This window comes from Octopus sinensis, linkage group LG7, assembly GCF_006345805.1.
Source record: "Octopus sinensis linkage group LG7, ASM634580v1, whole genome shotgun sequence".
NCBI classification, from domain to species: Eukaryota; Metazoa; Mollusca; class Cephalopoda; order Octopoda; family Octopodidae; genus Octopus; species Octopus sinensis.
In genome coordinates this window covers 29,825,531-29,841,197 of record NC_043003.1, presented here as the reverse complement: position 1 = coordinate 29,841,197, position 15,667 = coordinate 29,825,531, and the positions used below count along the sequence as shown (strand labels likewise).

The window sequence follows — 15,667 nt, the reverse complement described above, 5'->3', positions numbered from 1 at the left end:
ATATCTATCTATATATATATGTGTGTGTGTGTGTTACTTTATATTCTTATATATATATATATATATATATATATAATGAAGGGTGAAATTAATTAATTTGGAATATATATATATATATATATATATAATAACAAAGGGCAAAATTAATTAGTTAAGAAGTAATCAGTAATTTCACCAAGTAGAATTCGGCATGAAAAAGACCATTTCATGGTAAGCTTAAGTAATACTTTATAATTAGGGTTCAGCAACGATTTGCTTCACCACATACCGAAGTTTAGAAATAGCAGTCAAAAAATCTTAGCTATTCCTTTTAAAGTAGAAGGAATAGCTAAAATTTTTTGACTGCTATTTCTAAACTTCGGTATGTGGTGAAGCAAATCGTTGCTATATATATATATATATATATATATATTTTATAGCCTCAGGCCAACCAAAGCCTTTTGAGTGGATTTTGTACAGGGAAATTGAAAGAAGACTCTCATATACATGTGTATATTTGTGTGTGTGTCTGTGTTTGTTTCCTCACCATTGCTTGACAACCAATGTTGGTGTGTTTACATTACCATAACTTAGTGGCTCGGTGAAAGACACTGATAGAATAAGTACTAGGCTTACAAAGAATAAATCCTGCAGTCAATGTGTTCAACCAACGGTGGTGCTCCAGCATGATCACAGTCACATGACTGAAACAAATAAAACAACAAAAAAGACCTCTGAGTCCCGAGTCCTCTTTAGTCTTTGATCTAGTCTTTCGTTTACCGTTTTCCCCATCGCTGAGTGACAAACTCTCTCCTCCATGTACACATAACCTTTTTTACCGGGGAAGGGGTCTTGTAAATTTTGTGGTGTCTGTTCTGTCTTCTTTTTTTATTCCTGTGGGGAGAGGGGGTGGGTGGGTTTGGTGTCTGTATGGGGAGGGCAGGTCTGAGTGGTCTTGCGTGGGATAGAGTTGGTCTGGGGTCCCACATCACACTGACTGTTCTTCCTCTTCTTTTTCTTTATTCTTTTATCCTCTGTCATCGTCCATTCATCCTCCTTGTTCCTTCCTTCTATCTATACTTCTTCCTTTTACTCCTCCATCTCCAGTACTGCTTCTTCTGTCGTTTTCCTCCGTAGAGGGCAGTGAGCTCTAATGTAGCCCTTTTGGTCACATTTAAAGCATCGTGGAACTCTGCCCTCTACCCATACTCTCAATACTATTTCTCCCAGTGTCACTGTCTCTGCCAAATTTTCTAGCTGCTTCGCCTCCGCTTGTACGATGATTTCCAATGCCTTTCCTCTATATCCTCCTTCCCCTATCACTGTGGCTTGGAGGACAGCCAACTCTTCCCAACTACCAACAAGGATGGCTGCCGCAATCCAAGCCACTTCTATATTGGATGGGATTCCTTCTACCCTCATCTTAGAAGTCTTTCTTCCAAGGTACGTGGGCAGAAGTACTACTTCCTCTGTTCCCACCGTTGTACTTGCCAGCCTCTTTGCCTCTTCCACTGTCCGAAACTGGAGAACCACCGTCCCATATCCATTTCCTTTCACTATGTATGTCACTTCTTTCAAAAGCCCCTTCAATGCTTTTTCTACTTTTTCCATCTCTATCTGCTCCACCTTTCTACTCTCCACTGAGTACACCTTGTAGGTAATGGTCTTCTTATCCATAACCCTTTTTGGGGGTAATAACTTTATGTCACTGCCCACCTTCTGTGTCATCTTACACAGTTCCTTCAGTCCGGCTAGGTTTCTTCATCTCGGCAGGGGGAGGGAACATAGGTGGGGGGCACTAATTGCAGGTAGTGAACACAGCTTCTAGAAGTGGTCGTGTGGTCAAACTTGAATGGCTGTAAGTCAGAACAGTTAGCAGTTTTTTTTTTTGTATGAATATTTTGCATTATATAGTTCAGACATGGAAGACATGGAAAGCAGACATGCTGCATTGTGCAGGATTGGAAACATGAAGCATCAACAGGGCACTTTTAGAGAATGGATGAATGGGTTTGTTGTGCCCTTACATAGCTGCACACACACACGCACATGGCCTGGTGTCGCGTGGGATGGTAACATGAAGCATCAACAGGGCGCCAACAAAAATTTTCATGTTCTTCTCATTTCCTCTGCTAAATTGGACAAAAAGGTTTCCATGAAATATTATACACTACTTATAAAGTATAAATAGTGTCAATATTTTATTGTCAGAAAATGGCCTAAAACAATGATAAAACCCAGTGCAGTATACTCAGATCTGATTAATCTGCATTTTGGGGGGGCCCATAGTCAGTGTCAGATATTTTTGTTAGTCAACAGTAATTTGAAGAGCCTGATTAATGTTTGTTGCAAATTTGGAGCCAAGTGACTGGATTCTCTTCAAGTTACGGGCCTTAACGCTGCGAAAATGCTTTTAAAATGCAGTTAATCTGCCCCTGATTCTTTAGTAGGCAAGGAGTTGAAAATTTTTTTGGCCCATGACATTCCATGGACCCTATGTAATGCATATATAAAATTTCACTAAAATTGGTTGCATGGATCTTGACAAACATCCTGTCTTTTATATATATAGATGAAAACAAATCTATGGGAACCACCTGAAGCTGGCATCACACTGAAAGGACTGTTTGGTATAATACATTAAACCTTACACAGATTTAAACATTTACTGGGACAAGCTTCAACAGTAATCAAGCAATAATTTATTAATATTGTATATGGGGAACAACATAGTTCAGAAGTAATTCTCAATGAACTTTCATTATTCATTTGGAATCTCTTTCACTCAGGTTACATGTAAAGTACCTTACAGTGATATGTTAAGTATTTCAGAAATAGCAATCAATGTACATCATTCTAAGGTACTTTATCCAACAATGAACATCATAGAGAAGGCATTACATGTCAATGCATGATGCCTAACACAGTTACATTTGAGCCATTTAATAATGGTTCATCATTTATGAAGTGTAGAGAAAGACTTGACAGGAAGAGGTGGTCTGGTTCCTGTGAATTCACTCAGACTAAACAAGTCAATTCCTTTTTTGAGAGTAGCCATTTCACATAACCATTAATAATGGTTTCAAACTTTGGCACAAGAGTGGCAATATTGGAGGAGAGGGTAAGTCAAATACATTGACCCAGTACTCAACTGGTACTTACTTTATCAACCTTGAAAGGATGAAAGGCAAAGCTGACATTGGTGGAATTTAAACTCAGAACATAAAGATGAACGAAATGCCACTAAGCATTTTGCCCAGCATGTTAATGATTCTGCCAGTTCCCTGCCTTACATTAATAATTCAACTAATGTACATATGGGTAAAAGACTATCCACAGAACAAAATGATTTTTGAACTGCAAGTGAGTAATAATACCACGGTTGATTATGCTCCTGATAGAAGTATGTGAGCAACTCTTGGAAGCTCATCCACTGCAACTGGACGTCCCATTACTGTGAAAATAGGTGAATCCAAATATATGCATCAGAAATGTCTCTGAGTTGAGTGGCATGAAAGGCATTGGGTATTTGGTGCAGTAGGAAGGAAAATGCTGCTTGAGTGAGGTCCGCGGTTGCAAGTGTAAAACACTTTTGCATTGGATATTAGGAACATGTTTCATATCTTGTAACAACAAAGTTTTTTATGTGAAGATGCATCAAAGAAATGATTGAGAAACAATATTATTTGCTTGATTATTAATATGACCATTTATTAAGTATCAATTATCATGTTGTTACAATGTTGAAGACGATTATAATGTAAGTCATTATAATATATAAGGTATATAAAACTTTAATACAGTTCTATATTTAAGAGATGAGGAATTATGTACATTATTTACATTCAACGGATATGTGTCCTCATCTTGTTTGTTGTTAACACGTTTTGGCTAATATACCCTCCAGCCTTCATCAGGTGTCTTGGGGAAATTTTGAAACTGGGTTCTCATTCCTAAAGTATTTTTCGATGTTATTAGCATTATTATTATTATTCAGGTCACTGCCTGGAATTGAACTTGGAATCTTGGGATTAGTAGCCTGCGCTCTTAACCACTATGCCATATGCCTGTGGACATAGGAATGAGAACCCATGTTCGAAATTTCCCCAAGACACCTGATGATGGCTGGAGGGTATATCAGCTGAAATGTTGTGTTAACAACAAACATGATGAGGACAAATATCCGTCAAATGTAAATAATATATATAAAACCTTGTCAAGTTGTTTGTGTGTACATAGATTCTTTGTAGATCTCCATTCTGTATAAGTTTGATTCCTTGTGTGCCTGCTAGGAAGAAAGAATGCATGCAGACAGAAATGGTAAGAAGTCTACCTTTGCATGTATTAACCAACATATTGAGAAAGCTTGCTCCTCAGTTTGATGCTGAATGACTGAAAGAGTATGAGTAATTTGGCTTATGTATTTATATTTTTGCTAATTAATTAGGTCAAATGTAAACAATTAGAATTCTTCACCATATCAGTTTTAACTGATGGATACTTCAAAAACGGTCTAAGAGGTCAGTTTTTTTCTCATTAATCTCTCAGTGCAGAAAGGCCATGAATTTGTTTGTCAATATGGAAAATGTGGGTTCAGTTTTGAATCTTTGCTTAGGTATTCTGTAGCTGTTTGTTACAATTTGATGGGTGGGCTTAATTTTTGAACTTAACTATTAGCACCATCTGGTATGTTTCTGATCAGCTTCCCAGCCCCACAGTGGTACCTGGATTTTAGCTTGATAGTAACTGCGCATTAGTATTTCCTTGAGGCTTGGCCTCCAGATCTGAGCCTCACAAATGCTACTGCAGGTCTGAATTTTCTTTCCTCCACCCATTGTCATGTCACTATAATATTGGCTGCCTTTCATGTCATGCTGCCCTCAACGAGACCATAAAGCATGGCCTAGATGTCACAAGCTTTGCTTCCTAGCTTGAGCCACTGAGAGGATAGTAAAAGGCCAGAAGGTATGACAATTTTCCCATTCTGTGGTTGTAGGGCCCTCATCTGGGATGCCACATGTTCTGACACCTTCTCCAGCAGCTTTGCTGCATGTCAAGCCAAGAAGGGCAAACTGTCACAATATCAGTTACTGACAAGTTTGTAATCAAGCCTGTGATAGTAGAGACCTCTGGCATTCTTGGCCCCTAGACCACATCCCTGCTCATCACCATTGGAACAGAGTTGGCCGAGTGGCTGTTCCAGTACATCTCTTTCATCATCCTCTGGGGTGATGCCTTTTCCATTTTGTCTGCTGAGACAAGCCATTTTAAAAATATTTCTTTGCTGTGAGGAAGAAAGATATGATGATTTAGGCAGAGCCCTTCATCTGTGTACGTACGTACGTACGTACGTACGTACGTATGTATGTATGTATGTATGTATGTATGTATGTATGTATGTACGTATGTACGTATGCACGTATCTATGTATGTATACAAGTTTCTTAGATAAAAAAAACAAAAACATTCTTATAACACGGCCTCGTTCCTGTCATCTATGCACTCTTGATATTGTGCCTAGTTGAGAAACTATTCTTTGTTGAAGGGGTATAAAGGAATAGAAAACACACACACAAAACAGACAGGGGCGATCTTCGAGTTTATAACATTTGTTTCACGTGGGTTACAATTTTCTCAAATGGTATTGTTTTATTGAAATTTCTATTCTATGTTAACGAACAACGAAGTCGAAAAAAGTGACCAACAACAAATTCTAATACATCGAGAGAAAAAAAAACAAAAACAATTCAAACCATAACAAAATATGAAACAAAAATTGAAATAATTGACAATGTTATTTTACTTCACGATGGAATCTTATATAGTAGTCGAAAAGTGAAAACTAACAGGCCGTTTGAGAGGAGTGGAAGTTAAAAAGAAAGAAACAGGAGACTAATATAACATCAGCACCAATTCGCAGCAGCCCACTTGTAACCTTGCAGCAAATAACGGTATTAATGTGTCGGTCGATTGTCGCGTGCACTTTTGTCATTCTTCTGTGTAGTCTGAAACGATGTAAAACTTAAACGACAATAACTGAAATTAGCCTTTGTGTTTGTTGATATGATTTTAGTAAACATACATCATAAAAATGAAACTGATGATTTTAACTCAAAGATCGTCCAAACAGAAGCTGCCCTAGTGTTTATTTCTCCGGCGTGAAAATAAGCGATGTATTTTCTTTAGAATATATTATGCTGTAATATTTTATGAATCATTCAATTATATATCCCTCATATGTATAGTATAACAAGGGTTAAATGCACATAAAATGAAGCAGGACCATCAACACAGTCACTCGATCCGCTAGAAATAGCTACCAAATCAACCACCCGCACACACACCTAAATCATGGTTCTAATCGTTAAAAAAATGAAGTGCATATTAGATACATGAAAAAAAAACAATAAAAGACAGAATGGTCACAACAGATCACTATAAGTTTTCCTCTATTACGGCTGACCTGAGTCATAACAGTCAAGTTTCAAAGGGCTGAAGACAGAACTTCGAAGCAATTGCTTGCTTGCAAGAAATAGAACCTAAATGTCCTACAGATTACATCCTACGGTTTTAAAAAAGAAGTTGCGTTGGATAAAATAACAGTAGATAGAAAAAATGGGAAGGTCATGTCTGGAACGTATTTTGGTTATCAGTCTACTTGATCAGACTTAGTTCGGATGTAAACAAATAACTTGAAAGAATGATTGTGTTCAAACTCACCTTTAGTTTACCTTCAGAATTACTGTTTTGTCCAAAGAATACGAAACAATAAAATCTGTAAAGAATCTGAGAATCGCCAAAATTCATTTCTAGAAATGAAGACGAAACGGATCCATGAAATAGTTTACTGAGATCATTAATACATGGGAGGTAATTCTACACGTCATTTCAATGAAACCAACTTATATGAGCAACAAGCAGACGGACCCGGTTTCAATCGGGTTATAAACGCATAACCATTACACAGTACTCTTTGCTTATAGTGTAATTTGACACTTTCCTTCTAGGCAAGGTTAGGTAAATATTTCGTGCAAGACCCGCTCGTACCTCGGTGTCAAATAATAATTCTCCACGAGTTTTTTCGAGTGCATGCAAAGCACCTGGCCTCCAAACCCGCCGCAAGCCACTTTTTTCCAAAAAAGAAAGTGTGTGTGTGTGGGGGGGGGGGTTCCTCGGAGTTTCCCACCAACGGGGTTTTGTTTCGCGGGTTTTGTTTATCTTTTCCAAAAATACGAAATAATCTAGAAAAGAAAAACCTTCAACACACCAGAAAAGGAAAGATTTGGTTGCTATTTCTAACACGCCCTACTACCACGTAACAGCTATTTGAGACAAAGAACCCGCCGATATTTCGCTGTGAAATAATTTTTTGACCCCTCCCTCTCTTTCTTTTCCGGAAAAAAAGTGGCTTGCGGCGGGTTTGGAGGTCAGATATGTTGAATGCACTCGAAAAAAACCCGTGGAAAAAAATTATTTCACACCGAGGTACGAACGTGTCCATGGTTATTTACTGATACACAAATACACCGGTACAGAAGATTGTAAACAATTGAAGTGGTTGCAATAATTTTTTTGCTATCAGAAATCGTTATTTACTGATACACAAATACACCGGTACAGAAGATTGTAAACAATTGAAGTGGTTGCAATAATTTTTTTGCTATCAGAAATCGTTATTTACTGATACACAAATACACCGGTAGAGCGTTTTTGCTTGACCCTTCAGTCTTTCTAACATTTTGTTTGTGTTGGTGTACGTACACAAATATACCGGTACAGAAGATTGTAAACAACGAAAGTGGCTGTAATAATATTTTTGGTACCAGACATAGTTACAACGGTAAACGCGAGAGAATGGTTGACAGAATGAAGAGAGGATGAGAGAGGAAGTATTTTTGGTTAATGTTTACTTTATTACCCCGTCACGGAAAAAAAAACTGGTGCAACGGGTGTAAAAAAAAAGTGTACGAAACGAATATGAAATCAAAAATGCATGCAAACCAATTGGGGGCTGGGGAGTCCCCTCATAACTTTTAGGAAAATGGGGTTTTTTTAATGGAATTTTATAATAAATAGCTTTCAAACGACATAGATTGCGATTATAAAGAAATTTGTGGGGAAAATCTTTCCCGAGGGAGTGAGGAGAGGACTTTAAAAAAATTCACAAGGTCCGATTTTTCCCCCCGTAACTTTGAGGAAAGTGGATATCTTTTTATGAAATTTTATATAAATACTTTTCAAACGGCATATCTTTCTATTCCCACTCAAAATACTGAGCGTTTACGGGGAAACCTGCAAAAGTGTATTATTGTTCGACCCGGAATGAGACCTAGCTACTTGAAACAATATGTCGTTCGGTTATTTTTCATACGGGCCATCTCACCGCCAACCCAACGACTTAATAAGTTTCTTTTGGAGGTTGCAAGACTATACCTGTGTTCGGCAGCAAAGACTATACGCATGTTCGGAGGTAGAGAATATGCACACCACCCGTTTTCAACGTAACAAAAACCTTAATCCTAACCCATAACTCTAACCCTAAACACCGGGTGTGCGTATTCTTTATCTTCGCTCCTATGTTCCTGATGACACGTCGTTCACCAAACATTCTTGATGATGATGATGATATACATATATATATACATATATATATAAATATACATATATATATATATCCATACATATATATACACATACACATATATATATATACATATATCTATATACATATATACATACATACATACATACATTCATACATACATATATACATACATACATACATACATATATATATATATATATATATATATATATTATATATATATATATATACATACATATATATAAATATGCTAGTGTTATTCAAATTTTTTTTACTTCTGATTCATGGTTCGAAGATATCATTGGTATTATTCCAAAGGAATAAAATAGTGTAGAATAGTTTAGTTAAGTTTTTTTGTAGAATGGGCTTAAGCATCGTTTCTGATGATGTAACGAAGGCCAACTTTTTAGATATTACACTTAACTTACACAATAACTCGTACTTCCCATACCGCAAACCATCGACCAATCCTAAGTATATTAGCAAATTCAGTTCTCATTCTAGGGCAATTACTAGGAACTTAATTAAGAATATTTCATTTAGATTGTCTAAGTTATCTGTTAATGTTGGCATTTTCAATGATAAGGCCGAATTTTATAACTCTACCTTACATAAAGCAGAGAAAGTTACCTACATTAATTCCATTCAATCTTATTCTACCTTCACTAGTGGAGATATGAAATCTAGTTGTAAGGATATAAATATCAGTTTTAATTTGTATGCCAACACCAATCAGAGGAAGGGAGATAACCCTTATTTAATCCCGTATTTTCGTTCTATAGGTAAATCTATGTCTTTCAAAGATACACTAAAAATAAGGTAACGAATAGTAAAATCCTTACAGGAGGCAAATTAAATATAATCTTCCTTTGCAGTTTCATGAAGCTATTATAGGAATTTTCCAAAGAATTCTAGGTATTACTCTATTATCAACTCACACAAAAAATCTCTTACAAATGATCTATTCACATAATATTAATTTAGCTAATACCATCTACCCCTCTAGAAATATTAATAACAAGGTTATTGTATCTGAAGTCAATTACAACAGAATGAAGTTTATGTCAAGTAACTCTAAAATTAAAAATTCTATATACCAGTGTAAAATTACTTTTGGTAATGAAGTATTTTTTTATATAGGCAGCTCATCTCAGTTATCTAAAAGAATCTAAAGGATTTTCAAATGTTTCGTGAATTCGGAGAAGTTCTTTCAGACATTGCTGCATACATCACAGGTAAGCGAGTCTGCAATAACGAAGTGAGTATAATTTTGTTTGTCTATGTGATTCCTGAGGTAGCTTTGCAGCCCTGCGTTTGACAAGCATATTCAGCTGCACTCATGGCAAACAAACTGAAGAATGAATACGCAAGAGCGGTGGCCATGGTCTCAAATCTGTCTTGATATTCGTATGAAGCATGTGTTGTGGTACTGAAACATTTGCAACAATGGAAAGGGACTAGTAACTATCTTGCCCAAGTTTGTAACTTTGAAATCGGCTGCTCTCTGGATACCAACATAGTTAATAGAATACATGAGAAAGAGGACATCTGTAAACCAGTGATAAGGAGTTTGCAAATCCAATACCCAAGATACATTTCAGCTTCATACTTATTATTATTGTAACAACAGGATACGTACCGATCCGTCTGAAGCGAAGTATGACAGAGCTTTGGATATTTAGGATAGCTTATGAACTTGAGGAGAAGTATGAAATAAGAGTTGATACAGATCTCTCTCCAAGGAGCATTGGTTTTCAGAAGAATAAAATAAAAAAAGGACCAGTTCACTGATAAGATAGCGCATAGATACACAATACGAAAAACACAAACCACTGAAGGAACTGATCATGTCAAACGTTTGGCATAGAGTTCCAATAATTTTACGACATCTCACTTTGAAGGCTTCCTCCGTGCAATTCAAGAACAAGAGATCCCTACTGAGTGCCAACAGCGTAAAAGGCAGAAAACATTGACAGACAACAAATGTAGGCTGTGTAAGACCAAGACTGAAGACATCACTCAGATTATTGCCAACTGCAAGAGAATGTCTTCCAGATATTATCTTCCCATGAGGCATGATGCAGTGACAGAAGAGTCTGGAAGAGGATATCAAAAACAAAAACAAAAATTAGAACATTAAAAAAACACTCACAGACGAAGTGACTATATTGAGACCGATGGGTCAAAAGAATATTGGTGGAACTCAAAAATTAAAACAGTCACTATGTTGAAACATGACTGGCCAGATATTGTAATGGGACCATAAGGAAAAAATAAGTTTTGTTGTGGAAATCAGCTGCCATCTGGACACTATCGTGGTTAGAAAATACAAGAGAAAGAAGCCATTTGTACACCAGTGATAATGAGTTTGTAAATCCAATACCCAAGATACACTTTCTGCTTCATATTTATTATTATTGGAGTAACAGGATACGTACCAACCTGACTGAAGCGAATTATGGCTGAGCTTGGGTTCTTGGTGAGAGAACAAGTCCTTAATTCATACACCACAAATAATCGCGATATTTGGGACTATAAAAATCTGCAAGCCCATCCGAAGATGAACAAAACAAAATGCTTTCCTTTACAACCTTGCTACCAAGTAGGTGGCCGGTGAAAATTAATTTTAAATTAAAAAGAAGAAGAGAAGAACGAACACACCCACACACGCACGCACACACACACATACACACACACACGCACACAGACACACACACAGACACACACACACACACACACACACACACACACACACGTAAAATGCCCCCTTCGGCCATGAATAACCATGGGATTGTTCCCAGACAGTTAACCTCCGAGGCACAAGTTCGAGCAAAGTTATTTGCGGAAGACCACCAGCCGTCCATGCATACCAGTCCACCCTCTCCATGCCATCGATGTTGTCCAAGGGAAAGGCAAGGGCCGATATAGCTTGGCACCAATGACATCGCCACTCATTTCCACAGCTGAGTGAACTGGAACAACATGAAATAAAGTGTCTTGCTTAAGAACACAACACACAGCTGAATCCAGAAATCAGACTCACTACCTCACGATTGTGAGTCCGACGCTCTAACCACTGAGCAATGTGTCTTCTAACATACATACATACTAATCTACTTCATGTATATGAACCCTCAATGCACAATACTGCCCTTACCGAACATCAAGCCCAAGAAATAGTTGTAAAGAATTACCAGTATTCTCCACAGTTTTATTGACTGTGGACTCTTTGGATACTACGAAGAATTTCTCGGATTTTCCTCTCTTTTATCTGTGATATTAAAGTAGGAACTTTCAGGACATAAACCTCTCTATGGAAAATTGCTGTGAATTGTAGCTTTCCTTATCGTCCTGATTTTTGCTTAATTACATATTTTTATACTCAGTCCTGTACAACTATTTAAAAAATATTTGGAAGCCCATTAACAACCACCTATCCATATTTTACTTCATCATGCTATATATATATATATATATATACATATATATATATATATATATATATATATATATATATAATATATATATATAATATATATATATATATATATATTGACAGATAAATTCCTCTACATAATATCGAGGTCTCTTTCATTTCTATCAATATATATATATATATATATCTTATATAAAATACGTCCTGTCTGTCTGTCTGTGTGTGTGGCTTCTAGGATATCGGGCATCCTCCATCCGATTGCGCTCAAATTTGATATGTAGATACCGATGGTATCAGGGCGTATATAAGTCTTGAAAAAAATTACGAAAATCGATTCCAGGTGACAATGCGATCGATAAAACCGTGGAAAATCGTTTATCTTTGGAATGGAAAAAAGTCTATCTTTATTTCTTCTTTTGCTGGTGTCTCAAATTTAGGTTAAGTCAGTGTTTCTCAAAGGGGAGGCCTATGGGGTGGTTGGACAAGTTGTTTTGAGAAAATTCTGTCTAAATGTTTGACAACTCAGCACCGTCCATTGGACGGGGAGGGCGTTTTGCTCGTATATATATATATTTCGTTTTTGGATTTGGTTTGCAAGACTCTTTATATGTGTTAAATTATAAGGCACAAAAAGAAAATGACTCTCCCCAGACACAACAGTGTATATATATGAATGAGTTGGGAGACTCAGACGTAATCCTTTGCATCTTCGGGGTGATTTCTTATTGATAACTTCATCCTTGCACGAGACAATCCCACATTAGTTACTAAGTTGTAAGGGGGATAACTCATGTAGCACTCAATTCCCTACCTTTACCACATTGGTTTAGAAAGTAAAGATCGAACCCGAAGAAATTAAAACTTTATTTTAAGGTTATGTAGAGGAAATCTAGTGGATTGAAGGAAATTGTAGAATGCCGGATAGTATTTCAGTCACGCTCTGAGTTTGAATCCTGCTGAGGAAACCGATTCGTTAAATATTGATCAAATGCAATCGCCTAATTCTAGACTCTCATCGTATGGCTTTGGGCCCGTTAGAATAAATTACAAGGTTGAGGAGTTTACGAATTATTATAGATGTTGAGAATGTTAAATTCCATCAACTGAACTGGGTTTTTTTTCCATTATAATAAGAAAAGATTCACTTAAGAGGATAACACATTTAATTATGACATGCATACAATTAACCTTCCAGCGATGGGCACTAAATTGAAATCTGGCCTAGAGTAAAAATTGGACGATTCTTTTATTATTTAAATTAGCCAAAAGTGGCTGTAGCCTTCGCAGGTTCACTGAGACTGGTAAGATTGATACAGGTGACACCCAAAGAAGAGAAAAACGTGATTGAAAAAATAACAAAAAGAAAGAAAAAAGCAGTTTAGTCAACCATTCAGAATAATGAAATAGGTTTCTGTAAGTTGACGTACTTTTTTCTGTCTTACGCTATAGTGGCTGGCAACCTTTGGACTCCAGACCGGACTTCTCAAACAAAATTTGACATCTACCTACTCTGCACTGTCTAAAACAATGCTGGTGTGTAATCTATTATAATATTTTGTTGATTAATAGTTGTATTAATTAAAACATTAAACGACAACCTGTTACTATTTCCAGTATATTCTTTTTAGAGTGTAATATTTACATAATTTATTGTTCAATATTTCAATCTGCCATTTAGATATATGTCGCTAACTACACAAGTGTGCCCCAAACAATTTTGTTTCCTTATAACTTTCAGAAAAATTGATATTTTTTATGAAATTTTCTACAAGTACTTTTCAGATGTTGTAAATCCCGATTATATTGGAATTTATTATGAGGAATATTTTCAGAGGTGGTTGGGAGAGGCAATTCGGATAATTCATACAGTCGACTTTTATATTCCTCATAACTTAGAGAAAAATAGGCATTTTTTTAAATGAAATTTTCTGCAAATACCTTTCAAATAGTGAAAATTATTATTATTATTATTATTTTTATTATTATATTAGAAAAAAATCAGTGGCTGTTCACACACTTCAAAATTTCAAGTTTCATTTTGTACATATGTAACGTATATTAGTATGTTTATGTACTCTTCCACCAATTATTTTTTTCACATTATATTCCAATATCATAATCTGTATCAGCTGAAATGTATTCATTAAGAAATATCCATTAAGTTGTGAGGAAACAAAGTCGGAAGTGGGACATACACTTGGTAGTTAAATTTACTAACATCTATAGCAGAGCGCTGCCTCCATTTGAAAAATCCCGTTTTGTTGCTTACTAAATCCTTCTACTTCAAGAATAGACAAGTTCAGATTTAAATTGAAGCAGCGATGCGCTATATCTTATTAAATGTATTTAAGAGAACCCTCTTGGAGTATATGACAGCCACTCTCACACGTGTTTCCAAAATTTTAGTTAGAAACATATACATTCTAGTTAGGAAGGAAGTTTCGAAAATTGTGATGTTTTTAAAGACTTATTTTGAAATAGTTCCATCTAAATTTTTAATGTTATGAACTTACCAAATTCGAAAATAGAAAATAATTAACCATTTTACCAACTCTATATTCGGAATCTTAATTTACTGTTTTTTAAAATCTTTGTGTAAAATTTGAAGGCGGTGAGCTGGCAGACTCGTTAGTACGCCGGATAAAATGCTAAGCGGCATTTCGTTCGTCTTTACGTTCTGAGTTCAAAATCCGTCGAGGTCGACTTTGCTTTTCATCCTTATCGGGGTCGATTAAATTGAGCACTGGGGACGACGTAATTGATTTATCACTTCCCTCAAATTGCTGGCCTTGTGCCAAAATCTGAAACCGATAGATAAGATTTGAGAATATTTTAAAACGAGTCAGTCGCTAACGAATTTGTAACTATTTGGAAAAATAGAGTATATTTCACAAAAATGCTTATTTTCAACACGCGGCCATATTCATAAATCTTTTTTGCTCTAGGCACAAGGCCCAAAATTTCGGGAAGGGGGCTAGTCGATTAGATCGACCCCACTACGCAACTGGTACTTAATTCATCGACCCCGAAAGAAGCAAAGTCGACCTCGGAGTCCATCCAAAACTTGGCCTACTCCTGAAAAGTGATGCTCTGAGTTTGGTGGAATGTGAAGGGTATCATCTACTGTCAAGTATGAATTTTGTTGAAAAGTAAAAAGTTTGCGAATGTTTTATAAATACAAGGAATAATTTTATTCATCAAAGTATGCACCCATATTGTCAATACACTTTTGCCATTTCAGCGGTAGCTTGTCCAGTCCGGAACTGTAAAATCTAGGCTGTTTTTTTGTAAGTTTCTGCATCATTTGGTCCAGTTGGCTGCAGTATACTTCGGCCGTGATTGATGAGCCAGGTTTAATGAAATAATAATGGATCACACCTGCGCTAGACCACCAAACACACACCAACAGCTTCTTTTGATGAATTTTTCATTTTGGACTGTGTTTTGGTTGTTCGTCTTTGTCCAACCATTGTGCTGAACGTTTAGGGTTGTTGTATTGCATCCATTTCTCATCACATTACAATTCGATTCAAAAATGATGCATTTTTGTGACGAGAAAGTAGCATAATGCAGGCTTTCAAACGTTGCTGTTTCTGATTTTCATTGAGTTCATGTGGAACTCACTTATGGAACTTTTTCACTTTACC

The 15,667-nt window shown here is 36.3% G+C and overlaps 1 protein-coding gene across 1 annotated transcript in view; it reads right to left on the bottom strand.

Annotated features, from left to right (window-relative positions):
- Positions 1-7,093, bottom strand: part of LOC115214333 (pendrin) — an 86,892-nt gene extending 79,799 nt beyond the window's left edge. Inside the window, exon 1 of the mRNA XM_029783517.2 lies at positions 6,700-7,093. The gene's annotated coding sequence lies outside the window, so the exon portion shown is untranslated. The remainder of the gene's footprint in view (positions 1-6,699) is intronic.
- Between the last annotated feature and the right edge of the window lie 8,574 nt (positions 7,094-15,667).